A 19,110-nucleotide genomic window follows, 5' to 3' on the forward strand; every position below is an offset into this window, starting at 1 on the left:
GGGGATTATCATCATTACACTGAGTGTCGCAAATACTATCGGTCAAATTATTCGAGTCGGCTATTTCACTCATTACACATCGCGATGTACTGTTAACAGTTTTTCGCGGCATTTTTACACAAATCAAAATTATTCACAAATGAAACAAGGACAATGCAAAATGCAACAAACACAAATACAACAAAGAGCAACAAATTGCCAATGATCAGTGAAAGAAAGAGTGACAAATTAGTAAATGCGTTGCGTCAGATGCAAACTATGTTAAAGTAAATAAGAGCAGATATATGACTACTTCTCAGAAGATTCCCAAAGAAATACGATCCTGGCCGGATGTCTCCAAGTGTAACCTCCCCACACAAAAATTTTTATAATGAAAATGGTGGACCATGAACCATTAACCATGAACCAAGCGTAAAGTGTAACCTCCCCACACAATAATTAATGAATGAAAATTGACCATGAACCACGCGTAAACTCCCCACAAAATTAATAATTAAATGAATTTTTCTAATATTGTAACCTCTGAACAAAATTGGCTTCGATTTATAATCTGTGTGCAAAAATACATTCACATTTAATGTAACCTCAAAATTCAATTCGTAATTCCGGAAATAATAATAAAAAAGAAACAAATAAGTAACCTGATAAATTTTATGAGGACAGCAGCGCTGCCCTTTGGCCCTGAATTCTGAATAAAAAAGGCAAAAAAATTCTTACCTCAATAAAAAACTGCAAATATGTCTGCTCTTATGTAGAAATTTTTTGACACAGCTTCGTGCAATGCTATATATATATATATATATATATATATATATATATATATATATATATATATATATATATATATATATTTATTTATTTATTTATTTACTTATTTTTGGAAGGAATGCATAGGAAATATTCTTTAAATTGAAATGAATGCTTTTCTTTAAAAAGTTACTGTATATTACTAAAATTATTATTGGGGCATTTTTTTGGAACAAATTAAATGACAATTAACATACATTATTAGATTTGCGCAACGCTGCTTCTTTACCTTCTACAACAATACCCAGCCTGCAGAGTCCTGACCACAGTCCCGAGCAGAGCACACAGCCGACACGCGCCGACTCCCGCCGACTCACGCAGACTACTCAAGACTACTGTCGACTCGCTACTAGACTACTGTCCACTCGCGCAGACAAGCGCAGACTAGCGACAAGCAACAACTAACGACATACTACTCTCTGGTCAGAGACTCTGTCATGCCTCGCCCATCGCCGGCAAAGCATACGTCTTACAAGAGATATGAAGTGGGACAAGCATGTAATGGCAGTTGTGGGGAAGGCGGATAGTTCGTCTTCGGTTCATTAGTAGAATTTTGGGAAGATGTGGTTCATCTGTAAAGGAGACCGCTTATAAAACACTAATACGACCTACTCTTGAGTACTGCTCGAGCGTTTGGGATCCCTATGAGGTCGGATTGAGATAGGACATAGAAGCAATTCAGAGGCAGGCTGCTAGATTTGTTACTGGTAAGTTTGATCATCACGCGAGTGTTACAGAAATGCTTCAGGAACTCGAGTGGGAGTCTCTAGAGGCGTTCTTTTCGTGAATTGCTACTGAGGATATTTAGAGAACCAGCATTTGAGGCTGACTGCAGTACAATTTTACTGCCGCCAACTTATATTTCGCGGAAAGACCACAAAGATAAGAGAAGAGAGATTTGGGCTCGTACAGAGGAGTATAGGCAGTCATTTTTCCCTCGTTCTGTTTGGGAGTGGAACAGGGAGATAAGATGCTAGTTGTGGTACGAGGTACCCTCCGCCATGCACCGTATGGTGGATTGCGGAGTATGTATGTAGATGTAGATGTAGAGAGGGGAGAGAGAGAGAGAGAGAGAGAGAGAGAGACAGACAGACAGACAGAGAGACGCAGTAGACGTTCAATGTGTGTCCCCACCAACGGATTTATTTACCGTGAACCATGCCAGAGACCATGGACTGATGTCTGCAGCTTCATTCTGGACGAGTGGTGATCAGCAAGTGTCACACTACCACCTGTTCTATGTTTGCCGGGCAGACAGTGGCGGCAGAACTTCCTTCCTCCACCGGGATCGAAACGGCTCACTCCGAATAGGTTGTGACCACTCAGTCTTGCCTTTAATGATTTCGGCTACTGTGGTAAGTGGCTCTCAAGCTATTGCCGCTGCCCGTTTATTACAGGCTCGCGAAACTATCTAGAAGACGCAAGTCCTTTCACGTTGTTTTATAGTCCTCTTATTTGGTGTCCCTCATTTTCTCTGTGTGTCTCGTAGGAATAAAATTTTGTAGCTTCTTTTAGTTAGAAAGAATTTTGCTGCTTCCGTGACGACTAGCCGTATGTTTTCGTGGGAACAGCGAATGAAATATTAGCGCCGGGACTGGATTAAGTGCACGTAAACAGGCGGGAATATTGATTACGCGACTACGCTCTGCAGGAATTGGACAGGAGGAAGGCAGTTACTTGAGTGCGCAGGGAGGAGGCGGTGGAGGGGGGGGGGGGGGGGGGGAGCCATGCCAGCGGCTGGGCTGTGTAACGTGGCGCTCTGCACTGCCCTGCAGCCTACATACCAACAGTTACTGCGACCGTCTGTCATATCGCAAGCGTTGTTCCTGAATATGTACTGTTCGCCATTAACGGTGCAACACCAGAAGGGTAGCAAGTAACGAAATTATACTTACTGTGTGCGTACAGTGTGATAGGTCGAATACACGAGCAAATTTGTAGGTTATGTAATAAAAAACAGACGGCTGCTATAGTATTTGTGATGGCTCCATTTCGGCTACAACACCATCTTCAGACCATCTCCGAAAGTTACGAAACATGTTTTGTAATACTGTAATGTTGGTTAATCATATTTCGGATATACAAATTTGGTACTTACTTCCACGTGTCATCAGAGGTCGCTGTCACTCTGCATCGTCTTACAACGCGGTGTAGATTTAGGCCCTTATGTTATGAGCTGTTTTGTGGTTGACTAATTTGACGTTTTATCGCCAGATTTGACAGACTACCATTTGCGACTGCAGACTGCCTACAGTTTCTGTGGTGGGTTGCTGTTGTTCAGATGGTTCAAATCGCTCTGAGCACTATGGGACTTAACTTCTGAGGTCATCAGTCCCCTAGAACTTAGAACTACTTAAACCTAACTAACCTAAGGACATCACACACATCCATGCCCGACGCAGGATTCGAACCTGCGACCGTAGCGGCCGCGCGGTTCCAGATGCTGTTGTTATTCTGTGCTGTCTGCATGACTTCGTAATCGAAGTGTCTGTGGATACTTATTTCCGTCTATCCATTATTTATGGGATGTTTATGTTTTAAACCCATCCGTTCATTCAAAATGTCGGCGTTGTATTGTGTGTATGTAGATTTCTATGTCGTCAAGTACGTTTATGGTTAAACCTTGGGGTTGTGTGTCTAAAATTTTCATTGGTAACTCCATTCGCTGTGCGTTGTGGTTATCGATGTTTAGATGGTTGAAGAATGAATTATTTTCCCTAATTCTCGTGTGCTTTCAGTATCTGATACTGAAGTTGCACCCTGTCTCTCTTTGTGTAAAATTTATTGCAAACGTGACATTCGATTTTGTATATGCCCAGGTTTATATGTATTGGTAATTTAATTTTTCCTGAGTGAATTCTATGCCGAATATTATTATTGGTTCTATAAGCTATCTGGATACTTGTGATCTACATTAGTGCTTTTACTTTGTTTGATATAGTACCTAAATGTGTTATAGGAATGTATATTTGTTTAGTATTTTTTGGTGTTTTTCTAGACAATTTTTTGTGCTTGTGAATTTTTCGCTGTGTAGATGGCGTTTTCCTTTTATATGACTTCTTCATTACGTCTGGGTTCAAAACATTTTGTTGCACTATCTACCACAGTGTATTGAGTTCTTTTAGTATAACACTTTGGTTTAATGGTAGATTTTGTATGCTTTTGACCATGGCTTGTAGATATGCGCTTGTGCACTTTTGGGTGGCATGTGTGATGTTGTCATTCTAGCCGAAATGGACGAATCACAGTAAATACATCATTAAACTATTTTATTACATAAGTTCTCTAAAAGATATCTTCAGAGCAGTGGGCCCACTGGATAGTAAATTTGTAAGTGTTTTACAGGGTAAATACAGGATGCGCAGTATAGTACAGCGAGCTGCCGTATCTGGTAGCAGCAATTTGCATAACATGGACTTGCGTCAGGTCGGGCTGAGTTCGGGTAACACAGGGCTTCACAACATACGTGCTCGCGGAGCAAGCTGTGAGCAGCAAGGCGCGAGCACGGAGCAGCGCGAGCACGCTATCCCCACTACCGGACCAGAACGGAGAGTGGGGAGAGTCACGTGGGGCACACAACAGCTGCCGCCAGTCAATGTAAATCCGCGGCCACCTGCAGGGATATCACTCACGAATTATTACTGCGACAATTGAAACAAATGAAGGAGAATACACACGTGCCACATAATTTTATTAGCTTAGTGTATGCTTCTACATTCGTATTAATTTGTGAACTATTACACAATAAAAGGTGTCACTGATGTGTGGTATTCTCGATTATCTTGTACTTTTTGCCCTTTACAATTGCGTCTATGTTCGGAGTAATTGTTCTTGTGCATCGTAGGCGCAGCGTGCAGTTTAAATTTCGATCAGACAATGCGTTTCTCAGGCGCGTCTTGTTACATTTCATTGCAGAGAACAGTTGTTCACAAACATACCTGGAACCGAACATTTATATTATTGTAGACGCCAGTTTGTGCAAATGGGGAAATCTATCCTGAGGGAAGTGTCTGTAGAATTCCAAAATGTTTTTCTTGTTCTGAAATTTGTCTCTGTATTCTCTGTCACACTGCAGGTCAAGAATTTCTAGTTGCAGCTCAGGACGAATCAAGCCATAAAATCTATACAGATATTGGCAAGCTGGCTCTGGACGTCGTCTGCCATGTCCTGTATGCGACGCATAATGGTCATGTTAGATAATGGCACAATCCAAAACTGTTCAACTTGAGATGGACACAAATGTTCCGCTGCAACTACCAAACATTCTTTTATTAAATCGCCATCAGTGAAGGGGCGCAGGGATTTTGCTAAAAGCAAAGCAATTTTGTAACTCACTCTGAGAGCTGCCTCAGTTGATTTTCCTTCGTCGTCCAGATCTTCTTCGGATAGCTTTCTTTTAAGTTTAATAACTTCCTGTGCACGATCTTGTCCATCACATTTTCCACTTCCGTTGTGGTACGACATATAATGTCGCTGCAAATTAAATTTCCTAAAAGAATTCAGCGTTTTGTGACATACTAAACATTTTGCATCACCATCTTTTTCTGTAAACAGATAGAATTCCTCCCAACTGCGAAAGCATGGTTGGGGTTACACAACGGCGACTTGACATGATTCTTAAGCAGCGAAGTGACTGTTAGAGCTAATCGTAGTACTTTAAACGTTACACAGTCAGCGCTATTTCAATAGGCAAGCTGCGGCCCTATTCAAACGTGCGCGCGCATTTCCCCTCCCTCCCCTCCCTCCCTACTCCGCGACCTTGCACCTGCTCGCGAGCACGTGCCTGAGCAGACGCGAGTACTCGCGCTCAAAACTGGCCAGTTGTTAAGCCCTGGGGTAACACGTCATTACACGCTGTTACTCTACTCATCGGTCGTACTGGCGGGTGCGCTGTGGCGTGTCAGTCTCTCAGCAACTTATGACCAGCAATTTGCAGTTGCTGAGAAGCTTGAAGAACTTGCTGGCCAGTGCAACAGTTTCGGCGTAGTTCAGGACAGCACGAGCAACATGCAGTCTTCCGTTATCCTGTTGAAAAATAACGTCACAGAGAGCTCCAAGAAATTCACAGTCAGCAACCTTAACACGTCAGAAACATAACGGTTGTTTCCAAATCACCAACTATGTTAGTTTGTCGTGTAGTGCACCCAGTGGGGCCACATCCCATCGAGCAAGGTGCTGGACGCACATGACGATGACGACTGGAATCTGGCACCTTTGGTTACTGAAAGCGGAATACTGGAAACTCAGTTGGTAGAGCACTTGCCCGCGAAAGGCGTAGGTCCCGAGTTCGAGTCTCGGTCTGGCACACAGTTTTAATCTGCCAGGATGTTTCACATCAGCGCACACTCCGCTGTAGAGTTGAAATTTCATTCTAGTGCCATACATTTTGTGCATTTCATTCAGCCATAAGAAAACAACTGAAAAAAAAATACCTGGAGAGCTGGGCTGGAAACCCGAAAACAAAAAAACGGAAACGAAGCTAACATTTGACATCCAAAAACGTCTGTAACTAAAAAATTAAAACAAATGACAAGATGTGCATGTTGTTGTTTTTGTTGTTGTGGTCTTCAGTCCTGAGACTGGTTTGATGCAACTCTCAATGCTACTCTATGCTGTGCAAGCTTCTTCATCTCCCAGTACCTACTGCAGCCTACATCCTTCTGAATCTGTTTAGTGTATTCATCTCTTGGTCTCCCTCTACGATTTTTACCCTCTACGCTGCCCTCCAATACTAAATTGGTGATCCCTTGGTGCCTCAGAACATGTCCTACCAACCGATCCCTTCTTCTAGTCAAGTTGTGCCACAAACTCCTCCCCAATTCTATTCAATACCTCCTCATTAGTTATGTGATCTACCCATCTAATCTTCAGCATTCTTCTGTAGCACCACATTTCGAAAACTTCTATTCTCTTCTTGTCTAAACTATTTATCGTCCATGTTTCACTTCCATTCATGGATACACTCCATACAAATACTTTCAGAAACGGCTTCCTGACACTTAAATCAATATTCGATGTTAACAAATTTCTCTTCTTCAGAAACGCTTTCCTTGCTATTACCAGTCGACATTTTATACCCTCTCTACTTCGACCATCATCAGTTATTTTGCTCCCCAAATGGCAAAACTCCTTCACTACTGTGTCTCATTTCCTAATCTAATTCCCTCAGCATCACCCGACTTAATTCGACTACATTCCATTATCCTCGTTTTGCTTTTGTTGATGTTCATCTTATATCCTCCTTTCAAGACACTGTCCATTCCGTTCAACTGCTCTTCCAAGTCTTTTGCTGTCTCTGACAGAATTACAATGTCATCGGCGAACCTCAACGTTTTTATTTCTTGTTCATGAATTCTAATACCTACTCCGAACTTTTCTTTTGTTTGGTTCAAATGGTTCAAATGGCTCTGAGCACTATGGGACTCAACTGCTGAGGTCATTAGTCCCCTAGAACTTAGAACTAGTTAAACCTAACTAACCTAAGGACATCACAAACATCCATGCCCGAGGCAGGATTCGAACCTGCGACCGTAGCGTTTCTTTTGTTTCCTTTACTGCTTGCTCAATATACAGATTGAATAGCATCGGGGAGAGGCTACAACCCTGTCTCACTCCCTTCCCAACCACTGCTTCCCTTTCATATCCCTCGACTCTTATAACTGCCATCTGCTTTCTGTACAAATTGTAAATAGCCTTTCGCTCCCTGTGTTTTATCCCTGCCACCTTCAGAATTTGAAAGAGAGTATTCCAGTCAACATTGTCAAAAGCTTTCTCTAAGTCTACAAATGCTAGAAACGTAGGTTTGGCTTGCCTTAATCTTTCTTCTAAGATAAGTTGTAGGGTCAGTATTGCCTCACGTGTTCCAACATTTCTACGGAATCCAAACTGATCTTCCCCGAGGGCAGCTTCTACAAGTTCTTCCATTCGTCTGTAAAGAATTCGCGTTAGTATTTTGCAGCTGTGACTTATTAAACAGACAGTTCGGTAATTTTCACAGCTGTCAACACCTGCTCTCTTTGGGATTGGAATTATTATATTTTCCTTAAAGACTGAGGGAATTTCGCGTCTCATACATCTTGCTCACCAGATGGTAGAGTTTTGTCAGGACTGGCTCTCCCAAGGCTGTCAGTAGTTCTAATGGAATGTTGTCTACTCCCGGGGCCTTGTTTCGACTTAGGTCTTTCAGTGCTCTGTCAAACTCTTCACGCAGTATCATATCTCCCATTTCATCTTCATCTACATCCTCTTTGATTAACATAATACTGTCCTCAAGTACATCGCCCTTGTATAGACCCTCTATATACTCCTTCCACCTTTCTGCTTTCCCTTCTTTGCTTGGAACTGGGTTTCCTTCTGAGCTTTTGATATTCATACAAGTGGCTCTCTTTTCTCCAAAGGTCTCTTTAATTTTACCCCTAGTGAGACAAGCCTCTACATCCTTACATTTGTCCTTCAGCCATCCCTGGTTAGCCATTTTGCACTTCCTGTCGATCTCATTTTTTGAGACTGCTTCATTTACTGCATTTTTGTATTTCCTCCTTTCATCAATTAAATTCAGTACCTCTTCTCTTACCCAAGGATTTCTTCTAGCGCTCGTCTTTTTACCTACCTGATCCTCTGATGCCTTCACTATTTCATTCCCCAAAGCTACCCATTCTTCTTCTACTGTATTTCTTTCCCCCATTCCTGTCAATTGTTCCCTTATGCTCTCCCTGAAACACTGTACAACCTCTGGTTTAGTCAGTTTATCCAGGTCCCATCTCCTTAAATTCCCACCTTTTTACAGTTTCTTCAGTTTTAATCTACAGTTCATAACCAATAGATTGTGGTCAGAGTCCACGTCTGCCCCTGGAAATGTCTTACAATTTAAAACCTGGTTCCTAAATGTCTGTCTTACCGTTATATAATCTATCTGAAACGAACTTTTATTCTTCTTTTCAAGTCCTCTATCCACTCTCCAGAGGGTTCCCATACATCAGGCAGCACCCTGTATTATTGTTCTGCTGCCGACTAATGACGAAAGAAACTTGACGTCATATTACTGTTTCCTTCACTTGCAGCTCAGAAAAAAGCATATGAATGAAAGACTGCTCTTCCTTCGGGTTGTAATACGGTTGGCGTCAGTGTAGCTACCACGAGTGTGCTTCTAGAGAAGAAGCCGTCCAAACAGTAGTGTCGATCTGCCCTCGTTGGCGTCACCCACCAACTGGCCACACTCAGCTGACGAGATCTTTTTGAAACCGTGTTTTTGTAGGGTTCGCAGTCTCACCGAACGTTTTAAATAACCACATTTTTTCACGATTTATTGTAATTTCTGCAACTGTAATTTCGAGTTTAAAGTCGTTTTCAAACTGTAACCAATAACGACTACTTAAGTGAGCTATTCCACAGGCAATTTGCACAGGACTTACATGAAATAATCTGGATTAATAACTGACAAAAATTACTTACGTACTGAAAACATAACAGTTCTCAACATTAATAAAATAAGTAAAAATGTGAATTAAATACACATACACTACTACCATAAAGGATCAAAATACATCCTTTGTTTATGGGAACATGGCATAAAACAAACGCATAACTAAAGCACTCCTAGAAATAAACGTCGCGAAAGTGTATTCGTGGTTTCTACACATCTTCAGAAACGAGTGGGAACCTGATTCAAAGTATTTGCCGGTACATAATTTAGAGGGCCTTCAGTTGAGGCTCACGCAGACGTCTTGATACAATGTCAGTGGTAGCTTAAGCAAATGCATTCTCAGGTATAAAAGTTAGGGTAATGGGAAAAACGTGGAATATAACACTTCATCATTTGTGTAAAAACCTCAGATCAGTACATACGAAAACAAATTAAAACGCTACGTAGTCATGACATACGGTCTAACTACAGAAGTTCTCCCACCACATAGTGTTCTGAACAACATGTAAAATGTCATGGATCGGGTTACTGGATCGGTAGGTTGTATAGTGTGGGGCTCACTAAGTCTTTATGCCACGAAGAACCCATGCACTCCAAATATGCTCCTGTGTGTGAAATTAAGAAACACAACCACTAAAGCAGTAATGGTGAAAACAACATCCTTATATTTTAATAATAAATAAAACACCGCATAATCTTCCACATACATAATGCCCTGGTTTATAACATAAGTTCTCTTATTACACGTAATTATGTGCCATAGAAGATAAACAAAGTATTCCACCAAGGGAATGAGTTGCATGCTGACAAAGGGGTACTAAGGACAGTTGAACATTCAACCACCATTCCCCATTACCTGGAACACTAAATTGAAGTTATCCAGACAGCTTGTTCATTTCACAAATGTTCTCGATGACTCTTAATATTATTGTATATCTCCGTTTACTCCAAAATAGCCGTCGTTCTTCGCTTCCGTAAAATGTCCAAGATTTAGAGGGACACCCGTATACTGTCTGCATTTCGTTTATTCTCTTTGAGATGAATACAAAACATGGAAGAGTTGAAATCAACTTTCCGTAACGTTCCTTAAACGGATAGTTTACTTATTTTAGTGACACTGACAGTGGTTGTGTTTTCTCTGAGCGAGTAACTTTTTCTTCAATTGTGAAACGAGTTTGTTTCATGTAAGTAATGTTAAACACGTATGCGTATTGCCTGCTCAACGCCTAACTACAAGATACATTTTGGTTGCATGTTAAACAGCTGGCTTTGTTTTTTGGGCGTCAGTCAACTTACACTTTACGTAATTTTAAGGAAGGACATATGCGAACCTACAGTACTTTGAAAAGAAAAGCTTATAAAGTCAAAATTTTCAAGACAACGTAACTAAATTTGCCCCTGGTGTTAAGGAATGTTAAATGGATGCGTTTTTATATTCAGTGAAGTTGTATGTTTTTAGTCATAAACAACTTGTTTTCAGCAAGGTAAGTACAAAGGTTCCTTTGTGAGAAATCTTTCAGAACAAAATGTATTTTTGTACGAAGTTTGATGTACCATTACTACAAATATCTGTGGAACGGGATACTGATATCCTTTTGCCAAATTTTTACATCTCTCCATATTTATGTGAAAAAATATACCAAGTCTTAGGGTTTTTCTCTTACGTAATTGCCGTACTATTACAGTAAATGAAAATCCCTTCCTTAGAATGTTTCACTGTTGTATTGACTAATTGCAGGCCAAACTTAAGTATCGTAACGAAAGTGGCTTCTGAGGAAAATGTTCATATAGTTGCCAACATGTAAGTTACGGGAAACTTGACTCAAAGATTTGACAGTGTTTGTATTAGACTTACGATATCTGCGTTAACTAGTGCAAACCATATGCATTCTCCTATTCATCCTCGAACAGTTTCTTAGGTTAACCTGACTTTCAAACTGAGTGACAATAATGTCCACTGCATCTATTCTCCTGTTATTGATTTCCTTCAATATCGACGGTGTGAAAGCTCCTCGGTAAAGTCCTAGCCTCCATCGTCTGCCAAGATTAGCACGGTCAAAAACTATACAAGCATCATACGCTGCAACTTCATCAGCAGTTGCCGAAACAAATGTTGTCTTGGAGCATGGTTTTTCTATCAGAGACCTGTAACTTTCATTATGATTTTTTCACGCACACACTTTTGTAGAAGTTCTGGATCTGTTAAACACCGAAATATTTTCCACATTGTGACTGCATAAAACTGGAAGAAAACACCGCAGGAATAAATAATGCGAGGAAACACAGAACTACAAAGGGGCATGGCCGCTTGGAAGCTTTTGTTAATTATTATTTTTACCACACTTATGAGTGGAATTGGAACGTAATATTCAGGAATTGAAATGTCAGTACCATTTAATGAACGGAGAACCAATAAAAATTTGTCACAATTTTGGTCGCTTTGGTGAACGTCTCCCCCTTAAATCAAGATGGCCAACTTACTACACGATTCGTAGAAATGTGTCTCCATGACGATGTACGGCTTCTGTTTCCACGCAAATCATGTTTGCAATATGTTCTCTGAATAGATTATTATGAAGACGGAAAGGCTGAGAACATTTAAAGACAAGAATACCAAATTTAATATAATGTTAATATTACGTGCATTAGACGAAAACATCAGATTCCTCTATTACAAATGTGGAATCAATATTTGTCAAAACATTATTTTTTAACGTATTTAGCGTATCATTTATTATATTTGATTCGACTCACATTAATAAAAAAAATTGACTGTTGTAGCAATCTAACTGTTTGGAGCTGAGACAGCTATAAGTAATTTTATGTTGTAACTTAATGTCGTATGGCGAGGGCCTCCCGGCGGGTAGACCTTATCTCCTGGTGCAAACACACAGTCCCTGAGCGGAGATAATATCCAACGCAGCCGGGTATGGAACCCGGAACCCCCGGCATGAGAAGCCGGTGGACTGTCCACTCGGCTATGGTGGCGGACATGTTGTAACCGAAAGTGTCTGTTATGTTACGTCAGAAATAGATTTCATTACGTGCGTGTTTAAATTATATGCAACAAAGGGTTTTTAGCTGGAACCAATCGACCGGGTTCCGATCGAGTGCTTATAGTCTTTAAAGAAAAGAAGAAAGTAGACCACTAAATCAAGTGTATTATTACACGATACCTCTTAACCAATGATTTACTTCCCCTCCAATCCGCAAGGAAAAAGAAAGCTCTTAAGTCGAGAACGCTTGTGTTAAGATGCGTGTATCATTCTTTTCACGTGAACGAAATTACGTTGTTCGAAGGAGAGGAGCTAACAGAAACAGTTAAACGTATAATTCACAAAGTATGAGAACAGCTTTGATGTCTAGTGCTCGCGGGGGCTACTGATGCGTACCGATAGAGCATTTTCTCCGTAAAAGAAAACTTGCCCACTTTAATTCCGCCGGCCTTTCCGTGCACAGCATCAGAAACTAATTAATGCGGCGTACCTTTCGAAACAGAAGTACCTACATGGAGAAACTTAAATTACCATAGCTGCTATAGCTTCGCACAACGTTCTGCTTTTGTTATGCACACATTCTGTACTTTCAGACCAGAAAAGAGCAGCAGCTTATGGTGAACACCAGCTGAACTGAGAAATACAGTTAAAGAAATGTTTGTGTCTGATACAAGCCAGTGACCATTTTCTCCTCAAGCGTATTATTGACTTAAGATAATCAGATGTACGTATAACAACATAACTGAAGATGTTCAAACTTCTTCGTCAAGACATTATTAAGAGCAGTTCATGCTTGGCAGTTAGAACAAATAGGGTGCTGGTATACGAGTGTAAGAATAAAGCCCAAGATTACGTACGATGATTTACAATACTAGAAGGGACAATTCAGTTCGAAAAGTCTCGATCACATGATGATTTATTTGTCATTACTGTTTCTATGACGTAACATAGGATGAATGGATATGAGTGATCAGACTGGCTGACAGTATTGCTGTTCTCGGTGAAAGCGAGGAAGAATTACAGGACGCAGTGAATGGAATGAAGTCTGCTGAGCGCAGAATATGTACAGAGAGTAAATCGAAGAAAGTAATGAAGAGTTGCAGATATGAGATTAATGAGAAACTAACTATCACAACTGGAGACCACGAAGCAGACAAAGTGAAAGGCTTTTATTAGTTTGGAAGCAAAACAACACAGGATGAACGAATCATTGACGACATAAAAAGCAGATTGTATCTCAGGCAAAGACAGCATTTCTGGCCAAAAGAAGCCTACTAATACCAAGCATTGGCCTTTATCTGACGAAGAATTTTCTAATGACGTACATTTGGAGCACCGCAATTGTATGGGAAGGAATCGTGAGCGGAAGCATTCGTGCTATGGGAAGATGTTGAATATTTGGGTAGACTGATAAGACAAGAAAAGCGGAGATTCTTTGGAAAATCGACAAGGAGAGGAAAAGACAAAAGGGAGGAACAGGAAATTAAGACATGTATTAAGACATAAGGAAAAAGTTTCCATGTTACTAGAGGGGGCTATATAGGGTGAAAACTGTAGTGGAAGAGAAAAATTGGACTACAGGGTGGTACAGTTCCCACTATCGACTTCGTCCTATGCAGCCCGTTATGTTACATCTGGCCTTCAAAGGCCATGCTCGAGATTTTTGTTTCCTTTCGCTCCCTGGCACAAACTATGAGTCCTACAGAAAAAATGTTCGGAATCTTATTGTGAGACATGTAAAGTATTTAGATTTTGTACTCAGATACCTTTTTGCTGGTGGCCACGGTTTACAAATACGTACAAAAGCAACCTTCAGACGCACCTCAACCCCACGCTCATCCTTCACCAGTCAGGATTTCCAGCATGTTGTTCGTGGCACCCCCTCCCACCACGGTACAAAAATTTACGACTACAGAAACCACTCCCGTTATTCGACCCTTTCTGGTCCCTATTGACAGGTCATTGAGCATTAACGATTCCGAGTATGAAGGCCAAACCAGTGTCGACAAGCAAAGCCATAATCATCTTAAACACAACACACGAAGTTTAGGTCCAGGAAGCGAGGTGTGAGAAGTATTTGTTAACCGCTGTGTAGAACAGATAGGACGTAAACAATAGAACGCCTTCCCTCCAGGGCTTCCATTTGAGTTACCGAAGCATCTTCTCGAAACTTACGTGTTGTTTGGAACAAGTCTAGCACCCCGCCTCTGAGTTGCTTCGATATCTTCCTCAGTCCGACCTGGTACTGATCCCAAACACTCGAGCAGTACTCAATAATAGGTCGCACGTGTGTCCTATATGCGGCCTCCTTTAGAGGTGAACCACACTTTCCTAAAATTCTCCCAATAAACCGAAGTCGACCATTTGCCTTCCTTACCACTGTTTTGACATGCTCGTTCCACGTCATGCCGCTTTGCAACGTTATGCCCTCACATTGAAACGACCGTGTCAAGCCGGACACTAGTTAACACTATATCCGAACATTACAGGTTTGCTGTTCCTATTCATCTGCATTAACTTACATTTTTCCACATTTAGGGCTAACTGCTATTCATCACACCAACTACAAATTTTGTCTAAGTCGTCTTCTTTCTTCCTATAGAAGGTCAACTTCCACAACTTACCGTACATCATGTCATCATCGGCAAACAACCGCAATTACTTGCCCACTCTGTCCGCCAGATCATTTGTATGTATAGAGAACATTTCCCTGGGGCACTCCAGACACTACCTTTGTCTCTAATGAACACTCGCTGTCGAGGACAACATACTGGGTTCTACTATTTAAGAAGTCTTCGACCCACTCACATATCTCTGAACCTATTCCATATGCTTATACCTCCGTTAACAGCCAGCAATGGGGTACCGTGTCAAATGCTTTCCGGAAATCTAGAAATATTAAATCTGCCTGTTGCCCTTCATCCATAGTTTTCAGTATATCATGTGAGGAAAAGGCAAGCTGAGTTGCGCATGAGCAATGCTTTCTGAAACCATGCTGATTCTTGGACATAAGAGATTAACAATCTCATGAAAGTTTATTACATTCGAACTGAGTACATGTTCAAGGATTCTGCAGAAGGATATTGGTTTGTAATTTTGCGGGTCTGTTCTTTTATTCTTTTACCTTTCTTACAAGGTGCATTCAAGTTCTAAGGCCTCCGATTTTTTTCCCCCAGACTGGAAAGAGATAGAAACATGCGCATTGTTTTAAAATGAGGCCGCATTCATTGTCAATACGTCCCAGAGATGGCAGCACCGTACGGCAGATGGAATTTTACCGCCAGCGGCAAGAATGAGAACTGTTTTAAATACTTAAAATGGCGACGTTTTCCTTATTTGAACAGCGTGCAATCATTCGTTTTCTGAATTTGCGTGGTGTGAAACCAATTGAAATTCATCGACATGTGGTGATGGAGTTATGGATGTGTCGAAAGCGCGTTCATGGGTGTGACAGTTTAATGAAGGCAGAACATCGTGTGACAACAAACTGAAACAACCTCGGGCTCGCACAAGCCGGTCTGACGACATGATCGAGAAAGTGGAGAGAATTTTTTTGGGGGATCGCCGAATGACTGTTGAACAGATCGCCTCCAGAGTTGGCATTTCTGTGGGTTCTGTGCACACAATCCTGCATGATGACCTGAAAATGCGAAAAGTGTCATCCAGGTGGGTGCCACGAATGCTGACGGACGACCACATGGCAGTCCGTGTGGCATGATGCCAAGCAATGTTGACGCGCAATGACAGCATGAATGGGACTTTCTTTTCGTCGTTTGTGACAATGGATGAGACGTGGATGCCATTTTTCAATCCAGAAACAAAGCGCCAGTCAGCTCAATGGAAGCACACAGACTCACCGCCACCAAAAAAATTTCGGGTAACCGCCAGTGCTGAAAAAATGATGGTGTCCATGTTCTGGGACAGCGAGGGCGTCATCCTTACCCATTGCGTTCCAAAGGGCACTACGGTAACAGGTGTATCCTACGAAAATGTTTTGAAGAAGGAAATTCCTTCCTGCACATCAACAAAAACGTCCGGGAAGCGGAAGCGTGTGCTGTTTCACCAAGACAACGCACCCGCACATCGAGCTAACGTTACGCAACAGTTTCTTCGTGATAACAATTTTGAAGTGATTCCTCATGCTCCCTACTCACCTGACCTGGCTCCTAGTGACTTTTGGCTTTTTCCAACAATGAAAGACACTCTCCGTGACCACACATTCACCAGCCGTGCTGCTATTGCCTCAGCGATTTTCCAGTGGTCAAAACAGACTCCTAAAGAAGCCTTCGCCGCTGCCATGGAATCATGGCGTCAGCGTTGTGAAAAATGTGTACGTCTGCAGGGCGATTACGTCGAGAAGTAACGCCAGTTTCATCGATTTCGGGTGAGTAGTTAATTAGAAAAAAAATCGGAGGCCTTAGAACTTGAATGCACCTCGTATATGCTGGGGTCACCTGTGCTTCTCTCCAGTCCCTTGGGACATTGTGCTGGACGAGAGATTCACGATAAATGCAAGCTGGATAAGGGACCAATGCCGTAGAGTTCCCTTTGTAAAATTGACCTGGGGTTCTATCCACACCTGGTGATTTATTTGTTTTCATATCTTTAAGTCGGTGCTCTATGCCAGGTATGCTTATTTTTATGTCGTCCATACGGAAGTCTGTCCGATGGTCAAAAGACGGTATGTTTGTACGGTTCTCTTGTGTGAACGGTTTGTTGGCGTGAAATTTAAAGGTTCGGATTTCGTTTTGCTGTCTTCAACTGCCACATCCGACTGGCCAACAAGGGATTGAATGGAAGCCTTAGACCCGCTTAGCGATTTTTTCGGGTTCCCTTCCAGATCTTTTGCTAAGGTGTGACGGTGGCAACTGCTGTATGCTTCGCGCATAGATCCCTTCACAAACGTACGAATCTCTAATAACCTTCGCTCCTCACTATTTGTGCGTTCCCTTTTGAACATGGAGTGCAACAGCGTCTTCTTCCTAAGCTTCCGCTGAATTTCGTTATTAAATCGTGGTGAGGCTTTCCCATCCTTAATCCACTTACTAGGCTCATAACTCACCAGACCACGAGTTACAATCAGCATAAACGTTGCCCATAATTTTTCTACATCCATGTTACTGGAACTAAGTGTTGCCATTCACTGTCCAAGTAAGATGCTACTAAATGCTTATCTGCTTTATCTAGCAGAAACACTCTCCTAGCCTTCATAACTGATTAATTAATTTTAGTAATAATAGTTGCTACAATGACACTGTGATCGCTAATACCCGTTTCTGTATTGACATTGACGATAAGGTTCGGTCTATTTGTATCTAAAAGATTGAAGATATTTCCACTGCCGTGTGAGCTGCCGAGCTAGCTGCTCAAGACAATTTTCAGAAAACGTGTTCAAAACTATTTCGCATCGATACGAAATGAACAGATGCCTTTTTATAAATCTTCCAATGTCTTACAAACAAATTTATTTCTGAACGGGTACAAGCTGATATGGTTTTCTGTGGAGAAAAAAATGCTTTACCTAACTGCTAATTCCCAGTTCTATCTGGACTTGGTTTTACGAAACGAATAAAAAATTAAAGCTTTTCCATTACATTCTGAAATAAAATACTGTTGTCATATTCAGGTGCAACCTCTTCACTAACTATTTCGTAAAATAGAGATCAACCAACGCCTACCAAAGGAAATACGTAAAAACATCAGCAGTTGCCTTCTAGGTGACCAGAAACTCCTTGCTCGCGCTCGCAGCCAGATCTCACATGCTGTAACAATATAACTAAAGATTTGTCCAGTGCCATTATGTATAAAGCAAGGCGATTAATGTCCTTGAGGTGTGATAACTGGGCGCATTGCGACAGTGAATGCGAATCAAAGTAGGTATTAGATTCTCTTTGTTAAAAGGAATGCTATTTGCGAGAGTCACAGATGCATACGCCATTCGTGTTTCCATATTGTTCTTTAGATCGCTTGCTTACACTTCGGCGATCAGACGCTTATATAGTAAACAACAAAGAATGACAAACTGTGCCTCAATAGCTTATTTTTCCGAGCGTGTCGCAGAGAACACCGTCCTGTAGCTAAAAGTGAGGATCTGCCATTCGTATTTCCACGTTGTTCTTTAGGTCGCTTGCTTACACTTCGGCGATCAGACGCTTATATAGTAAACAACACAGAATGACAAACTATGCCTCAATAGCTTATTTTTCCGAGCGTGTCGCAGAGAAAACGGGCCTGTAACTAAAAGTGATGATCTTCTTTTATTTAGATTAAAGTTAATGAACAATCGCGACGGAATAAATCATTTGTAATAACACAGGGGTTCAGAAAATGTGAATTACATTCATGTCAACTGTAACGTCTACTCTCTCCTAGTAGAGGCCATGCACTGCTAGATTTCGGTGTTAATCATGACTTCGCCCTCTACTTTGCCTTTTCGAAATGGGATGTGTTTAATAAATTATTATTCGTGGCCACTTTTACCGAAATTTGATGTCTCTTATGCAGTAGCGAGCTGGTTGCTCCTAAGTCGTGCACAGTGCTGTTATAAACTATTGCCCCCACATTCACCGACCTCAGTCAAGGCATCTGTACATAGGTTAACAACATATGGCATTTTTTAATCCTAAACAGTACAAACATGTCATTTTTTCTTAACTGAGTGTCTGCCTTTGTATACAATGTGCACATAACTTAAAGGAATATAGCTGGGCCCTTTCAGAGCAGTTGTCAACAACATCACACAGCTGCATTACCGTAAGTTATTTTAACATGTCGTTTTTTTTTACTATCTAATGCCCTTTCGTTTCGTTGCCACCGTCAGACTAATGGCTGCCTTCGTACACTCCAAGACAGAGAAAATCGACGCACAGAGAAGGAGTTACATAA

Source organism: Schistocerca nitens, chromosome 6 (assembly GCF_023898315.1).
Source record: "Schistocerca nitens isolate TAMUIC-IGC-003100 chromosome 6, iqSchNite1.1, whole genome shotgun sequence".
Taxonomy (NCBI): domain Eukaryota; kingdom Metazoa; phylum Arthropoda; class Insecta; order Orthoptera; family Acrididae; genus Schistocerca; species Schistocerca nitens.